The sequence below is a fragment of the Nannospalax galili genome, unplaced genomic scaffold (genome assembly GCF_000622305.1).
Source record: "Nannospalax galili isolate Female #2095 unplaced genomic scaffold, S.galili_v1.0 scaffold127, whole genome shotgun sequence".
Lineage (NCBI taxonomy): Eukaryota > Metazoa > Chordata > Mammalia > Rodentia > Spalacidae > Nannospalax > Nannospalax galili.
The window spans coordinates 1,936,007-1,953,253 of record NW_008360326.1 but is presented as its reverse complement, the minus strand read 5'-3'; positions in this window follow the sequence as shown (position 1 = coordinate 1,953,253).

Here is a 17,247-nt window from a genome sequence, read left to right as displayed (position 1 = left end):
TGTCTGCTCTTGCAGAGGACCTGGGTTCAATTCCCAGCACCCACATAGTGTCTCACACCCAGCTATAACTCCAGCTCCAGAGGATCTGACACCCTCTTTTGGACTCTGCAAGTACCTGCCCTCATATGCACATAACCACACCCCACACACATATACACATAATTAAAAATCTTAAAGAATCTAGAGGAGAAAGACCTGGAGTCCAGCTGTGGGGCTGTGTATTGTTCTGTTAACCTTCATGCAGTTTTCCTCAGGATAGGAAATACTACAGACTTCCGAAGGAGACGCTCCCAGATCTGACCATAAGAAGCAAGTGGATCAAAGAAGTGCTCAGGAGGACTGTAGCAGAGAATGTACTTCTCTGCTAAGCTCCCCCGTTGGGTGTGCTCCCTGCTCAGGTCTGCCCCCTGGGGTGTCTCCCACTGTTCAGGTCTGCCCCCTGGTGTGTGCTCCACTGCTCTCGTCTGCCCCCGGGGTGTGCTCCTTGCTCAGTTTTCCTTGGGGTGTGCTCCACTGCTCAGGTCTGTCCCATGGGGTGTGTTCCACTGCTCTCGTCTGCCCCCTGGCGTGTGCTTCAGTGCTCAGATCTGCCCTTTGGAACTGGCATTCCTTTTCCCTTAGCTATTGGTAGTACTGGTGTTTGACCCCCTCATCTGCTCTGAGAACTGCCATCAGCTGCCCCCACTTACTCTGCTCCTGGAAGTATCTCACATCTATTAACTGATGCAGGGGAAGGAAGGGTTAGCCTAACTTCAGAATTCCCCATGAGATTGGCTGAGTGAGGTCTTTATTGTGCCAACATCACAGTAAAGCTTCTCTGTTCCCCAATCCTGCTTTCCCTCTCTCTTCATAGTTACTTACTAATAAACATCTTTCATGTCAATTTTCAGTTCAGAACCTTTTCTCCAGGGAGCCCAGTTGTAACAGTATTGGAGTTACCAACATAATACCTAAGCCTGCACATACAGTTATCATATTCATATTTATTCTATATTCATTTTAGTAAATTACCAGCCCAGTTTTACTATAATTAAGCTAAAATAAAATATTTTAAAAAGTAATATATACTATTTTATTAATTAATTTTTTAATGTATTTGTCTTTGTATTAGAATGCAGTATTAGTCAGGGTTTTCTAGAGCAACAGAACCAATAGAATATATATTAAAAGCAATGTATTAGGTTGACTTACACAGTATAGTCTGGGTAATTCAGGAATGGCTGTCTTCACGCTGGAGAGGCTGAGCACCAGTAGCTAGTAATATATACTATTTTATTAATTAATTTTTTAATGTATTTGTCTTTGTATTAGAATGCAGTATTAGTCAGGGTTTTCTAGAGCAACAGAACCAATAGAATATATATTAAAAGCAATGTATTAGGTTGACTTACACAGTATAGTCTGGGTAATTCAGGAATGGCTGTCTTCACGCTGGAGAGGCTGAGCACCAGTAGCTGCTTGGTCTACAAGGCTGGATGCCTCAGCAGTCCCAGTCTGGTACTGAAGGCCTGGAGGATTTCTAGAGAACCACTGGTCTTCAGTCCACATTGAAGAAACTGGGTTCTGATGTCAGTGAAGGCTGGCAGCAGCAGAGTAGGTGAACCTGCCAACAAAATGCTAACAGAGAAGGTAAACTGGCCAGCACAGAAAGGCAAGCAGGCAGCAAGCAAATAACTTTTCTCTTGGATCTTCTTATAACTGGGGTGACTCTGGAAGGTGCTGTCCACATTCAGGGTGGGTCTTCCCACTTCAGTTAATGTAATCAAGAAAATACCTCACATGTGTGTCCAGAGGCTTGCCTCTTAGTTAATTCCATATTTGACAGCTAAGAGTAAGCATTATAAATACTATTTTGAGTTTTTTATTTGAGGTCTTATTTTTCTGTAAATTTTTTTCTAAAACAGTGTTGAAATGGTCTCCATAATGAAATTTATTTTTTCTTTTTTTCATCTTTTTGAGACAGTGTCTTCATGTAGCCACAGCTGGCCTGGAACTCGCTATGTAGACCAGGCTGGCCTCAAACTTACAGAGATCCACCTGCCTCTGCCTCCCAAGTACTGGGAATAAAGGCATGCATCACCACACCCAGCATGAAATTTCTTTAGTTGAGAAATTAAGCATATGTTTCTCTAGGTATTATCTTTTTAAAAAACTTTTTTGGTTGGTCTATTTCTATGTTGTGCATATGAGTGTTTGGCCTACATGTTTGTAAGTGCACCACGTTTATGCAATGCCCACAGAAACCAGAAGAGGGCATTGGGTCCGATAGTTGTTAGCTACCATGTGGGTGCTGAGAACTGAACTCACTGATCTGATTGCCTCCCAGTGATCAGAGTGGGATTATGGCACCAGCCTGGCTTCCTTTCCAGTGGATGAATGTATTTATTTCTTCAGGTCATTTCCTGTAATGTCACAAGAAAATGGCTGAATTTGAGTAAGTTGCGTGGGAAGGAGTACAGCCATGATTTCTAAATGACTTTCCTGCACAGAATGAAAATGATCAGACATGTTGAATTTTCTGTTTATGATGTTTCAATGGGGATTATTAATGTCCAGGGTACTTCTCTGTCTTCGTTTTTTTTTTTTTAATTAAAAGAAGTTTTTTAAAATTTATTTTTATTTTGTGTGTACAAGTGTTTTGCCTGCATGTATATAAGTGCATACATATCACTGTGTCATGCGGTACCTCAGAGGCCAGAAGAAAGCATTGGATCCCCTGGAACTAGAGCTACAGATAGTTGTTAGCCACCATGTGGGTGCTGGGAATCAAACCTGGATCCTCCAGAAGAGCAGCAAGTGCTCTTAACCACTGAGCCATCTCTCCAGCCCCTCCAGGTTCTGTTTTGACACACTGCAAAGGAATGCTTAAATTCTCTATTTTATCTTATAATTATTTATTTAATAACCACATACTTAGAAGAAGCATTTCATTACAACAGCATTGACATATTCAATAACAATTTTCTGAGCTAAGATGCATCTCTTTCAAAATTGGCTGTAAATTTTTAGGTTTACAGTTGAATTATTACAGTTATACAATATTGTACTCAGTATAAACCCTAGAAGACATAAAATTAAATGAGGTTTTAACCTTTAAAAAAGATCTCCATTTCATTATTAAAATACACAGTTTCATACAGAAAAATTCATTTTTAATGCAATTGACATTAAGATGTTTTCACATGAGTCTCTAATCTCTATATATATGATTATTACTAGTCACAGTCGGTTACTTTCTGAGCTCCTTGGCATCTGAGCATGGATATAAAGTCGTCAAGTAGATTTCAATGGTAATGTTTTTCACATCTACTAATTATTAAGGAGCAAGTTTTTATGCTTTGAAGAATTATTTTTTTATCATTATTTTTAAAAAATTTAATAACTACATGATTAGAAGAAGCATTCCACTTTAAAATAATTTTTATTAAAATTTTTCACATTTCATAAAATATATTTTGATTGTATTTAAGATCCTCTCCAATATCTCCATCCCTTACTACCCCCACCCAATTTTATCTACTCTAATTTATGTATATATATATTAAGGTCTACAGAGTCAAATTTGTGTTCCCAAATGCCATTCAGTGTGGGTTCATGCACTGGATGGAGCCTGGTCAACCTACCAAGAGTCTCACTGTTAAATGAGACAGACTCTCCTTCTTCTAGCAGCCATAGGTTGCCAGTACTTCCTCAGGTAGGGTTGGGATTTCATATCCACTTCCCCAAGTCTGTGCTGGGATTTTGTCTGGCTTGAGTTTAGCTGAGACTTGTGCATTCTGTCAACATTGCTGTGAGTTCATATGAGTTACTGACCAGCTGTCTAGAAAACTGTTTCTGTGGTCATTCACCACCTCTGGTTCTTACAATATTCCTCCACCCTCTTCCACAATGATCCCTGAGCCTTGGGAGGCAGAAGTTTGATAGAGGTGTCCTATTCAGGGATAAGCAGTCCGAATCGAAGCCTCTTATTTGCTATATGTTGGCCACTTATTGTTCTCTGTGTTAATCACCATCTGCTGCATAAAGGAGCTTCTCTGCATGGCAGGTCTGGGAAAACTCAGATTCCCAGTTTTCTTTTGGTCTTTTTTTTTTTTTTTTTTTTGAGATAGGGTCTCCCTGTAGCCCCAGCTGGCCTGTAACTCACTATGTAGACCAGGCTGGCCTCAAACTCACAGAGATCCACCTGCCTCTGTCTGGGATTAAAGGCATGTGCCACCAAGTCCGGCTCAGATTCCCAATTTTCAAATCACTTAATGTATGAGCACTGACCTGCAGAGAACTGCATCTTAGCTTGGCTCTTATCCTTTGAGTGCTTAGTGACTAAATGGGGTTTATTTGCTGTAACTTTAAAGTATTAAGATTGGATTTAGAGAGAACAGTATTATAAATACAAAAATAAAATTACATTTAAAGTAGCTCAAGAAGGCACAGATGTATGGTTCATTACTTTAAAAACCAAAAATTATAGTCCTTAGGTAGCAGTTTACTTTTAAAAATAATTCAGAATTATCATGGGTATGGTGGCACACATCTTTAATTCCAGTACCCAAGAGGCAGAAACAGGCAGATCTCTGAGGATTTGGGGTCAGCCTGGTCTACATAGTGAGTTGGAGGTTAGCCATGGCTACATAGTGAGACCCTGTCTCAAAAAAATTCTTCAGAATTAGTAATGAGTTATACGTATATGTGTATGAGCTTTACCATGTATCTTTGTGCCATGTAGTTAGCATTTGAAGTAACCTAATCAGGAATCTATTTTCAAAAGATTGTTGAATCATTTCAGTTTCCCTTATCAAGGTGCTCAGCCCTAAGTGGGACATTTTTATCACCCCCCTTCCCAAACCTGCCAAGGCTCCAGAACACAGCAGAAGAGAAGAGGGAAAGAATGTGAAAACTGGAGGAGGGGGAGGAGTACTGTGAAATGCTGTCTTCTGGACATGACATGGCTATTACTATGGGTTTTGCCTGCACAAGATCAAGCCAGCCAAAGTTCCTGCATAGGTTAGGGAGGTGCCCCACGAGGAGCTATTGGCAGTTGTTAGCTGCTAGCAGGTGAGGGAATCATTCTTTTATGAGGGTGTGGCCATCCTCATAAGATTGTGGATGGCCCCATACTCATGTACTTTTGGGCAGTGCTAACTGGACGTAGTGGGTTAGTACAAAGAATGGAAGAGAGAAAGGAAAGAAAGAAAAAGACATGAAGTTGAGAGGAGGATTGGGGGGGCAATATGAAAGGAATTGGAGGTGGCTATGGGGGTTGTATATGATCATATTTCATTGTATACATGAATGAAAGTATGAAGAATAAAGAAAAAATTTTTTAAAAAAAATTTATACTGGAAAGCACATTAGTTGCATAAAGTTTGTTAGGAATTGTTTTCAAAGTTTTAAAATAAGTATCAGGACTGGAGAGATGGCTCAGCAGTAAAGAACACTGGTTGCTCTTGCAGAGGTCCTGGGTTCAGTTTCTAGCATCTATGTGACAGCTAACAACCATCTGTAAACATCAGTTCCAGGGGATCTGACACCCTCTTCTGGCCTCTGAGGGCATAGTATGACACGGGTACACTTGCAGGTAAGATAGTCATGCACATAAAATAAAAGTAAATTTTTAAAAAAGTAGTCAGTACGAGTGATTAGCCAGAAAGACTGGTCTCCATCCTCTTTTCTGGAACAAGCTGTTAAAAAGAGTTTCTGAAACCCAGTGGTGCTCAAGGCTCAAAGGCCCATTTATTCTTTACCAGCTAACTCCACAGACCTGTCACTATGTTGTCAGATCTCAGAATATTGTCTGCTTAGGAATGCAACTTTGAAGTTTTATTTAAACTTTTATTTCAGTATTGTGGGCCTGAGGCCGGAAAGGACAACTTCTCTAGGATTACAAAAGCAGCAAATAAATAATTTTGAACTAATAAGTGTCATATGTATAGAAGAATTTAGGCTAAGACTTGCTTCCATTTCAATATCCCACCCAGTTTCAAGAATACAGAGGAGGAAATATATGGCCCCCATTTCTCTCTAGTTGTTGAAGGTCAATGTGTTTACTAAAAGTCTGACCTTTTCTGAAAGGTCCTGTCATATTGGCTTAGGACAGTTTTTATCCCATTTTCAAAATACATGAATAATTCAGAATTTTTAGCTGTTTTTTTTGAGTGTTGTATGTGTGTGTGTACATGTGCATATGCATGTGTGTGCATGTGTGTGTGTGAGGGCTGGAGGTTGATGGGTGTCTTCCTCAATCACTCTCCACCTTATTTTTTGAGACAGCATCTCACTGAACCTGGAGCTCACTGACTTGACTAGACTTACTGGCCAGTGAGCCCTAAGAATCTTTCTGTCTTTGTCTCTCCAGTGCCAGGATTACAGGTACAGTGCAGTGCCCGACTTTTACATGGGTGCTGGGGATTTGAGCTCAAGTTGTTAACGTTTGTGAAGTGAGCACTTTGCCAACTGGACCATCTTCTCAACCCTTTAGTTTTTGAGATAGGTTCTCACTATGTAGCCCAGGCTGGCTCTTAACTTGCTCTGCAGTTCAAGCTGTCTTTGAACTCTCAATTCTCCTGGCCCAACTTCCTAAATGCTAGGGTAATAAATGTGTGATACCATGCTTTCAAAAAATACTGAAAAGAAAAGAAAGCAACTATAATACTAGAAACTGTTGCAATCATTCATGGCAGTTTGGGAGATTTCATTAATTTTTATGAGCATATATGAAATTTGTATTTAGAATTTCATATCCTAATGTTTTTTAAAAATATTTTATTATTTTTATGTGTATACATGTATTGCCTGCATGTAGGTAAATGCACCTATGTCATGCAATGCCCACGGAGGATAGAAGAGGCTGTCAGATGCCCTGGAACTGGAGTTACAGACAGTTGTTAGCTGCCATGTGGGTGCTGGGATTCAAATCCAGGTCTTCTGCAAGAAAAGCCAGTGTTCTTATCTGCTGAGCCATCTCTCCAGCCCCCTCATATCCTAATTGTAAAACTTTGGTCTAGGGTTACATTCTCAAATGCCCCTCAGCACCTTTGGATAGGGACTATGGATCCAAGGGGATTATTGTTCCTTGTCCTAATGGGGACAGACATAAAAAACAAACTTCTGTTTTGCCAATTTCTATTTTTCTTCTTGAGTAGGGCCCAATGTAATATTTATGTGAGGTTTCTCAATTTTAAAATGTTAACTGCTGGGGTTGGGGGCTGGAGAGATGGCTCAGCAGTTAAGAGCACTGGCTGCTCTTGCAGAGGACCTGGGTTTATTTCCCAGCACCCACATGGCAGCTAACAGCCATACATAACTTCAGCTCCAGGGGAATTCAATGCCCTTTTCTGACCTCCGAGGGCATTGCATGACACAGGTGCACTTACATACATGCAGGCAATACACTCATACACATAAGGTAAAATAAAAATAATCAATAAAATATTTTAAAAATGTTTCCAATGGGGATGAAGAGATGGCTCAGTGTTTATGAACACTTACTGCTTTTGCAAAGGACCAGAGTTCAGTTCTTGGCACTCATGTCATGCCAGTCACAGCTGCTTATGACTCCAGCTCCTGGAGATCCCATGCCTCTCTTCTGGCCTCTGTGGGCACCTGCACTCACATGCACACACCCACACAAAGTCACAGACATATGTGCATAATTTAAAAAAATCTTTTAAAAAATGTTGACCACTAAACTAAAAAATTAAAAACATATATTTTATTAGGTTTCATATATGAATGTATTGCCTACATGTGTGTAAGTGCACCTGTGTCATGTAGTGCCTGCAGAGGTCAGAAGAGGGCTTTGGACCCCCTGGAACTTGAGTTATGGACAGGTGTTAGCCACCATGTGGATGCTGGGAACCAAATCTGGGTCCTCTACAAGAGCAGCCAGTGCTCTTTATCACTGAGCCATCTCTCAAGCCCCCTAAACTAAAAATTTTCAAAGTATTGTATATACCAAAGAGCTGTATATAAACCAGCAGCTTAGCACAATGTCACAGGCCATAAAGATTTTGTTACTAAGTAGAATCTGAGAACATAAGTTTTACATTACAAAGTTGTATATTTAATTGAGTAGGCATAGAAAATTTGATAATCCTTCACCTATTTCTGGACATTTAGAAGTTGTTTCTAATTTTCTGTGTAGTGAACATCTTCACATGTATTGCTGTGTGCAGCTGTCTTAGTGGAGTTACAGAGCCAAAGGGCATGGATATTGAAATCACTTTTTGTATACGTGGTAAGTATCCTCTCAGATTTGTATATGTGGTAAGTATCCTCTCAGAGGGTTGCAGCAATTGTGCTATCACTTAGCTTTGATATATGAAAATTTAGTTTCACATCTTTTTCATTATTAGAAATTTAGAAACATGGTTAAATAGCAAAAAAAAAAAGTTCTTGTTGACCTAATTTGCATGTCTATTAGTTGGGTTGAATATTATCTCATGTACTTGTTTACTGCTTTGATTTCTTTTGTGATTTGTCTTGTTTCCTTTGTCTCTTGTCTATGGGTGAACACTTAGTTTGAAATTTTAACAGTTTCAATCTCTGCAGCAGCCAGGTATAAATAAACATCAACACCTGCTCCATGTTTACAACATCTGCTTTATGGGGCCTTTGTTTTCTCTCTTGGTTGTCAGCTTTTTTCTGTGGATTTCTCACCGCCTCACATAGCAACATTCATTAACAGAGGCAAAATGAACTCAAAGACATCTCTAAATAGCTTTTGATATTGGCTGAATCTCTTTAGCTCATGTTGTGGGCTAGAATTCTCAAAGATTGATGTTACCAGAGTACCTACATTAATAAACCCATGTCTAGTTTGCTTTCTGTTTTGTGAAAAGCAACTTGGAGAGGAAAGGGTTTATTTGGCTTACACATCCTGATGACAGTTCCTCATCAAGCAAAGTCAGGGCAGGAATTGGAAGCCATGGAGGAATACTGCCTACTGGCTTGCTCCCCCTGGCTTGCTTGGCTACCTTTCTTATACAGCCCAGCTCTACCTCTCTAGATATGGCACCATCTGTAGAGGACTGGACCCTGCCACATTAATAAAAAAAGTGCCCCACAGACATGACCACTGGCTAACCTGATGGAGGAAATTCCTTGGTTGAGATTCTTGCTTCCCAGGTGACTCTGAGTTGTGTCAAGTTAACAGCTGAAGTTAACTCTGACAACCCACCACAATTTTCATATACCTTAAAAGAAATTAAGAAGTAAAAATTGGTAAAGGAGAATGAATTTGTTTCCAATTTGACTAAACCATTAGTTCAATAATTTATAAGCTAAAGAGAGGGACACACGTGTCTCTCTTTGGACTATTTCCTCTCCTGTCAGGGCAAGTATATAAGACCGTTCAAGTTTTGTTTTTACATTTTATGATTATTTACTAAATTTTTACCTACAAATTATTTTAAGCTTAAAAATATACATCTTAATGATATGGTACAAGACTAATTCTGGACTTTGAGATTCCATAGTTAAAATTTTAGAACTCAGTTGGATCTTACACATTTTCAGTTACTTTTTATCATGGCTGTGGCAGAATACCTACAAAAGCATCTTAAGGAAGGATTGGTTTCTTTGGGCTTACGATTTGAGACTTGAGTCCATGGTGGGGAAGCATGACAGCAGGAGTTTGTGGGATCTGGTTGCATCATGACTGCAGTCAGGAAGCAGAGAGAGATGCATGCTGGTTCTCAGCTTATCTTCTCCTTTCCCCTTTTTATTCCGTTTGGGATCTCAGCCCATGGAATGGTGCAACCCACAATCAGGGTGGTCTTCCCCCTCCGCTAAATCTCTCTGGAAGCATCCTCATAGATATGTTCAGAGGTATGTCTTCTAGGGGATTCTAGATCTAGTCAAGTTGACAGTAAGATTAGTCATCACACAAAGCATGTCTTCCAAACCTCTCATTTTGCTAGTGTGGACACAGTCCAGAGATTACTTCTCCAAACTCAAATAGTTTATAAGCAACTGCAACATGGTTTATTATTTATGACTTCTATTTCTGGTTTTATTTTCTTTTTCCTTCACTATACTCTCTTCCCCTGGGGCTGCAAGTCATTGCTACATTTTATATTGTAATTTGATCCTGGTATGTCATAATTCAAATAATGAATAGGTATATTTCTGTTATATTCATGTCAGAAATATATTACAGAAAAATAATGACTGCAGCTGTGGTCTCTGAGTAAATCAGGAACTCCAAGTTTCTAGAAGGAGTTTAAAGGCAGAAGCATGGAAATCCATAGTGAGTTGTGATGAAACTGGAGAAATTTTGTTTTATGACTGCTCTTGAATCTATAGTAACCGCTAAGCTAACCTATCTTTTAAAATATATTTATTTATATGTATGAGTGTATTGCCTGAATGCTTGTAAATGTACCAGTGTCTTGCAACATTCATGGAGGTCAGAAGAGGGCTTTGGATCTCCTGGAACTAGAGTTATGGATGGTTGTTAGCCACCATGTGGGTGCTGGAAATCAAACCTATGTCCTCTGCAAGAGCAATAAATGCTCCTAATCCCTGAGCCATCTCTCCAGCCCATAAGCTAACCTATCTTGATAAAGGATATCTAATTTAACTTAGCAATGGTGTCACAGAAATTTCCAGCTCCTCTGAGAATTCCACTGATCAAAAGACAAGGGCTGATTTGTTTGTGGTGGCACACGCCTTTAACCCCAGCACTCGGGAGGCAGAGGCAGGAGGATCTCTGTGTGAATGAGGCTGGCCCGGTCTACATAGCAAGTTCCAGGCCAGCTGGGGCTACAGAAAGACCCTGTCTCGAAAACCAAAGGGAGAGGGAAAGGGACAGGGAGAGAGAGAGGAAGAGGGAGAGGGAGAAGGAGATGGGGGGGCGTGTACAGCAGAGTGATAGAGTGATATAGAGTGATACAGCAGAGACTCTGGGCTGGATTCCTGAGCTCTCAAATGAGTAGTGTTGTCTAAAACTGGGCGTTTATAAATACTTTTATGATTGATCTTTTCAGCTGTTAAGGAGGAGGAAGATAGTTTATAGGGAAATTTGCAGGAAATACATAACTAATTTATGTAAGGCAGTGATTGTCAGTCAACATGGGAGGAACAGTTTTATTCACCAGGAGATATTTGCCATATCTGGAGACATTTTTAATTATTGGAACTTGGGGTCAGAAAGAATTGGTATCTGGTGGATAGAGGCCAAGTGAGGTAGTTTGAATGAGAAATGTTCCTCATAGGCTCCTGTGTTTGAACACTTGATCACCGTTGATGGTGCTGTTTGGGAAGGTTATGGAACCTTGCTGGAGGATGCACTTCACTCGGGACAGACTTTGAGGTTTTACAGCCTGGACTTTCTTCCTGTTCTCCCATTCTGCTTCCTGAGTGCAACGTGATCAGCCAGCCTTCTGCTGTCTTGGCTTCCCTGTCATAATGGGCTTTATCCCTCTGGAACTCTAAGCCATGATAAACCCTTTCTTCTTTTTGTCAGGGTATTTATTACAGCAACAGAAAAGTAACTAATACACTTGGGATGCTGCTAGACATACTACGATGCACAGGACTGGTCTTTGGACAAAGAAATGTCGGGCTCAGATTCCCAACATTGCTGAACTTCAGAAGTCATGAGATAAAGAATTGAGATGACAGGGTGGGGAGATGGTTCGGTGGGTAAGAGTGCTTGCTGCACAAGCATGAGGACCTGAATTAGAAACCCCAGGCCTGGCTGTGTGTGCATCTGTAACCCCAATACTGTTGGGGGAGGGTGGAGACAGGAGGGTCTCTGGGGCCTGCTGGCTGCTGGCCTAGCTCCAGGTTCAGTGAGAGACCCCATTTCAAGAGAACGGGGTAGAGGGTGATAGAGCAGAACTTCTGATGCCCTCTTCTGACCCCTGCACATGTACCTATACACACATCTCCATCCCCTTCTCCCCACAGAGTTGAGAAGTCTGTCTGGAACAATGGCTTGAGGTGACCATTAATAAACTAAGAATGATAATACATTCCTCAGTTTACCAAGTGAAAGAGATGGAGAGGAATCTTGCTCATTTTCTTCCTCATTTAGATTTAGAAGATCAACCATTTTCATAATTCAGGGAAATTAGTTTTGAATACTGGGTTTTTGGTTCAGGTAGTTTGGAAGGTGATCAGTTATACTCAGGGAATGAATGAATGAATGAGTGAATGAAGGATTATAGAGGTAAACTTAATATGAAGTGCTTTAGGATTATATCACAGGTAAGCCTGAAAGGGCAGTCAGTTAGGGAGGGTGGTGAACTCAGACCCTGAGAATTTTCCTGACATTGCCACTGGGTCCTTGTACCTCTGTGCAGACAGGTGGGTAGTCCTTAAAAGGAACCAGGAAGGCCTAAAATCCCCCAGAAGAGTGGCAAAGGGCATTTCTTTCTTTAAAAAAATAGCTTTATTTTGTGTGTTTATGTGTGTGGTTGTGCACAAGCCATGTGGTACACATGTGGAGGTCAGAGGACAACCTGCAGGAGTCTGGTTTTGTCCTACCACATGGGTCTGGGAGATGGCAGTTCAGGTCATCACCTTGGAGGTAGGCACCTTTAAACCTGCTGAGCCATCTCTTTAGCCCAAAGGGTGTATCTTAAAGGATTTAACAGCATATTCATTGAGAGATATGGTTCTGTCTGCAAAGAAGTGGGTATGAAAGTGCAGCAGGTTTGTGGGTATGCCAGACAAAGGGAGTTTGTCTTCCCAACTGGAAAAATCCTGTTGTGTACATGTAGCCTCTTGTGTTAGCTAAACCACATCCCTGTGTCCTTTCTCCAGGCCTGTGGGTCTCTGTCAGTTGTTACTCAAAGAAATCAAGAGCTTGCATTGGGAGGTCCTAGGGCTCTGCAGAGAAGAGGGAGGTGCCCGTGTGACCAGAGGCTGTGAGTCTCAGGGCAGTGCGAAGTAAGCAAAGGGTGGAGGGTTTCTGAACCTTGAAACTGGGGATCTAGTTTTCTATACTAGACCTTGTATAAACTGAACAGCTGTACCTTATCTGTTTGAATATTGTCGTTTCAAATAATATTTCACTTTTCCCTTACAGGATTCCATTACTGAGAGGAAAAAATGGTAAAAATCATTGGCAGCGCTAGACATAGCTTAGTGGTAGAGTGCTTGCCTAGTATGCACCAAGGCCCTAGGTTCAATTTCCCAGTACCACAAAAAGTTAAAAGTTTTTTTCTCTAAAAATCGTGGGCGGGGCTGGATTAGATGGCTCAGCGGTTAAGAGCACTGGTTGCTCTACAGAGGACCCAGGTTCGAGTCCCAGAACCCACATGGCAGCTAACAGTCATCTAACTCCAGTTCCAGGGGGATTCAATGCTCTCTTCTGACCTCTGCGGGCATTGCACGACACGGATGCACTTTCATACATGGAGGCAATACACTCATACACATAAAATAAAAATAATAAATGAAATATTAAAAAAAATTGGCATGCATAGAGCCCAAATCACCTCATCTGTAGGCTTAATAGATTAAATAGATTCCTCCAGAATTCACTGTTCACAAGAGTTAATAGCGTGGGGAACAAGGTAGAAGCAAATCCAGGATTATTAAAAAAAAATGAGCACGATATATTACACTTTTGGAGAGAATCCGCAGAGAGCTCTCTCCAGGGATGCTTAGGCACAAAGCATAGTCTTTAGGAGGGGAGGCGGAGGGGAGGTTGCAGATGTGCGCCAAGGCTGTGTGATGGTTGGTCTCTCTGAAGCAGTCTGCGTCCTTACCCTGAGAACATCTGTAGAATCAGCCAGCATAAGCGTTTAAGTGCAAGCGGTGAATGCAGGCAATTGACAAATATAACTGATTTGCATTTTACAGCAGCACCTCGGGGGCTCCACCGCGGAGCTGTGCAAGATTCTGATTGACCACTAGATGTCGCTGTTGATTCACGCTGTTGTCTGTCAAGGCCAAGCCTTCCCTCTAATTTCACCACAGGACGGATGGATTTCATTTGTTTTCTTTTTTTTTCTCCCATCCCCTTTCCTCCCTCCCCTTTCGCTGGCCTTCTTTTCCGTCCGTCCGTCCGTCCATCTATCCCTCCCTCCTTTCTCCCCTTTTCTCTTTCGTTATCAGTTGAATAGGGCACAGAGTTTTTCCTGAGGGGGAGAGGTCTCTGGGACTAGAGGTTTGCAAATAAGAACGTTTTTGAATTTCTAAGTTTCTACTCGTGAAAAAAAATTCGTTACTCTGGGCTTACTTATTTGTTTAGTTCTTTTCTTTCAAAAGAATTATTTTTATTTGTGTGTGTGTGTGTGTGTGTGTGTGTATGTGCATATAAGTGCAATGCCCATGGAGGCAGGAAAAAGGTATTGGATGCGCTGGAGCTGTAGTTACAGGTGGTTGAGTTATAGGTGGGTGCTGGGAACCTAACTCATTTCCTTTGGAAGAGCAGTAAGTGCTCTTAACCACTGAGTCATCTCTCTGTCCCTTATTTGTCTAGTTCTGTGGCATACTGAATTGTTTTGGTACTTATTACTTATTTGAAAACCTATCTTTAAAAATATTTTATTATTTATGTGTATAAGTGTATTGCCTGCATGTATGTAAGTTCACCCATGCCATGCAATGCCCACAAAGGTCAGAAGAAGGTGTCTGATTCCCCTGGAACTGGAGTAATGGATGGTTCTTAGCTGCTACGTGGGTTCTGGGAATAGAAGCTGGGTCCTCTGCAATAGCAGCCAGCACTTTTAACCGCTGAGTCACCTCTCCAGCCCCTGCAGTATTTATTATTTATTTAGTATTGCTATGAGATATGCCTAGTGGGTGTATTTGCTGGATAACAAGCTTCTGGCATCATTGATTTTTAAAAAAATGTTTTTATATTATTTTTTCCCCCAGGACCTCACACTATAGGCCTGGAACTTTCTATTCAATCCAGATTGGCCTCAAATATAAGGCAATGCTCTTGGCTCTGCCTCCTGAATGCTGAGATTGTAGGCACAAGCCACCACACTCAGCTGTTTTTTTTTTTTTAAACACAAGAAACCTATTTTACTTTGGGAAAATTTTAACATGGAAATTAAAAGACCAGTAAAGTGTGTTTCATGTATTCATACTCATGACTTTAGAAAGTATCAAATTTTATATAATTATCTACTTACTATTTCCCTAGGCAGGTTTTACCATCTCTATTTCATAGGTAATAAAACTGAGGGTCAGAGATTAGGCAGCTGCTCAATTCATACAGCTAATTGCACGTCTGGTTCAAACCTCTATTTCCAAATGTGTTTCTATGACACTACTCTCCAACCTGATTTCAGGTAGATCTGTGGGAATATCTGATCTGAAAGCTATATTCTTTGGAAGACTGGCCCCATATTTACACTTTCAAAAGCTTTTGAAATATATTTTCAGAATCTTTTAGAGAGAAAATAAGTTACCGTTATATTTAATGATAGCTAGATTTATAATATCTGTATTACTGTAAAGGTGTATGTGCCCAGACATTTTATTCTACAGAGGAGTTCAAAATCACCAGAATGTATGTGAAATCACTTGGAAGCTATTAACTGGTACACAACAGATGTTGTAAATGATGGAGATGGTACAAGATACTCTCTAATTCATGTCTCTAGCTTGGAAATACTCCTGTAAGAATTTTCCTGGAAGGACTATGGTGTAACACAGTGGTAGAGTGCTTGCTTAGATGTGTGAAGCCCTAGGTTTGAATTTCCCTAGACATTTCACTATACTTACAGAACTTGAATATATATATTATTATGTACATTGCATATGTATATTTTATGTGCATTTGTGTGCATATATATATATATATATATATACCCCCTGAGCCACCTCTCCAGCCCCAGAACTTGAATATTTTAAAGTCAAAGATGTGCAAATCTTCCTCTCTGTTGTTAGTTGCTTTCAGTCTTCAAAATTAATTGCCACTCCTTATCATTAGAGTTCCCAATTTTCTGCTGCAGCTCCAGACATGGGAAGCCGTCTAAGGTTGGTCTTCATTCCCATAGGGTATAGTTGGAGGATACATTATAGAAAACTTGTCAGGTGTTTTGAACTCTTCATTATTGTTAATATTACAAACTAAGCACTAAAGCGACAGGCCAGTTAGAATAAGACCCTTGATCTGTTTCAGACCCTTGGTCTGTTAACAGATTGGTAGCAGGGAAGGCACTTCACCAAAGGCACTATTGGTTGCTTGGTTTATTTATTTTTATGTTTGAATATTTTGTCTGCATGAATGTTAGGTGCACCCATGTGTGCAATACCTACAGAGGCCAGACAAGGGCATCAGATTCCCTGGAACTGGAGTCACAGACAGTTGCTAGCCATCATGTGGGTGCCAGGGACTGAACCCAGATCCTCTGCAAGAGCAAGCAGTGCTTTTAACCCCTGAACCATCTCTCCAGCCCCCAGGTTGCTAGGAAACATAGAAAATTGTAAATAAATTTGGAGATTCCTTGTTACATTTTGGTCCTTAAAGTTCCTGGATCCTTTCAGAACAAATATGAATGACTCAGACTTGGAGACATCTCTATCTTGGTCCCACAGCAGAGTGCTCAGAACATTTGTCATATTGCATTGAAGTACATTACATTCCTCTGTTCCTATTGCCCCAGATAGGAGGACTCCTCTGGGGAATACTGGACATCTGTGTCCCTATGTTCAGTTTTTGTTTTTTTTTTTCCTTCATAATGCCTGGTCTGAATGGAGTTTTTCAACTTTGACTTCACATCAGAATGCTTTTGGAGTCAGATATACAGAACTCCAGTCTCCCTTCAAGCACCTAGAGTCAGAATCTTGAGATAGCATGATCCAGCCTGCTGTAGGGGTGATGGTCATAAGTCCTTATCCTCTAGGACAAGTATCCCCTCATCTTTTACTTTCTGAAGTTCATTTAGTGGGTGTGCGCATAACCTTTCCATGGATGGGTCAAACTAATTGATTCTTACATAACATCTGTGTTATTTTTCTACTAAGGTAAAAGTTTTGGCAGAATATACATGAATTGACAGTCTCTTTGAGTCATGATTTGGGAAAACTGATTCAAGAACTCAGGCATTTAATTTGAGAAAACCATCCAATTTTTGGATAGAAAACCACACTCAGAAGAAAAATTCCTCTTTCATTCATTATTTGTGGACAAAGCAGAGCAAATTCATAATTACCTCTTCAGAATTATGTGCAAAGATAATCCCAAAATGTTTAATTCAAAATAAGACACCAAATGGGGGAAATTTTGCACTATATCATACACATTTAAGTTCTGTAAAATTCTACTGATAGTATCTT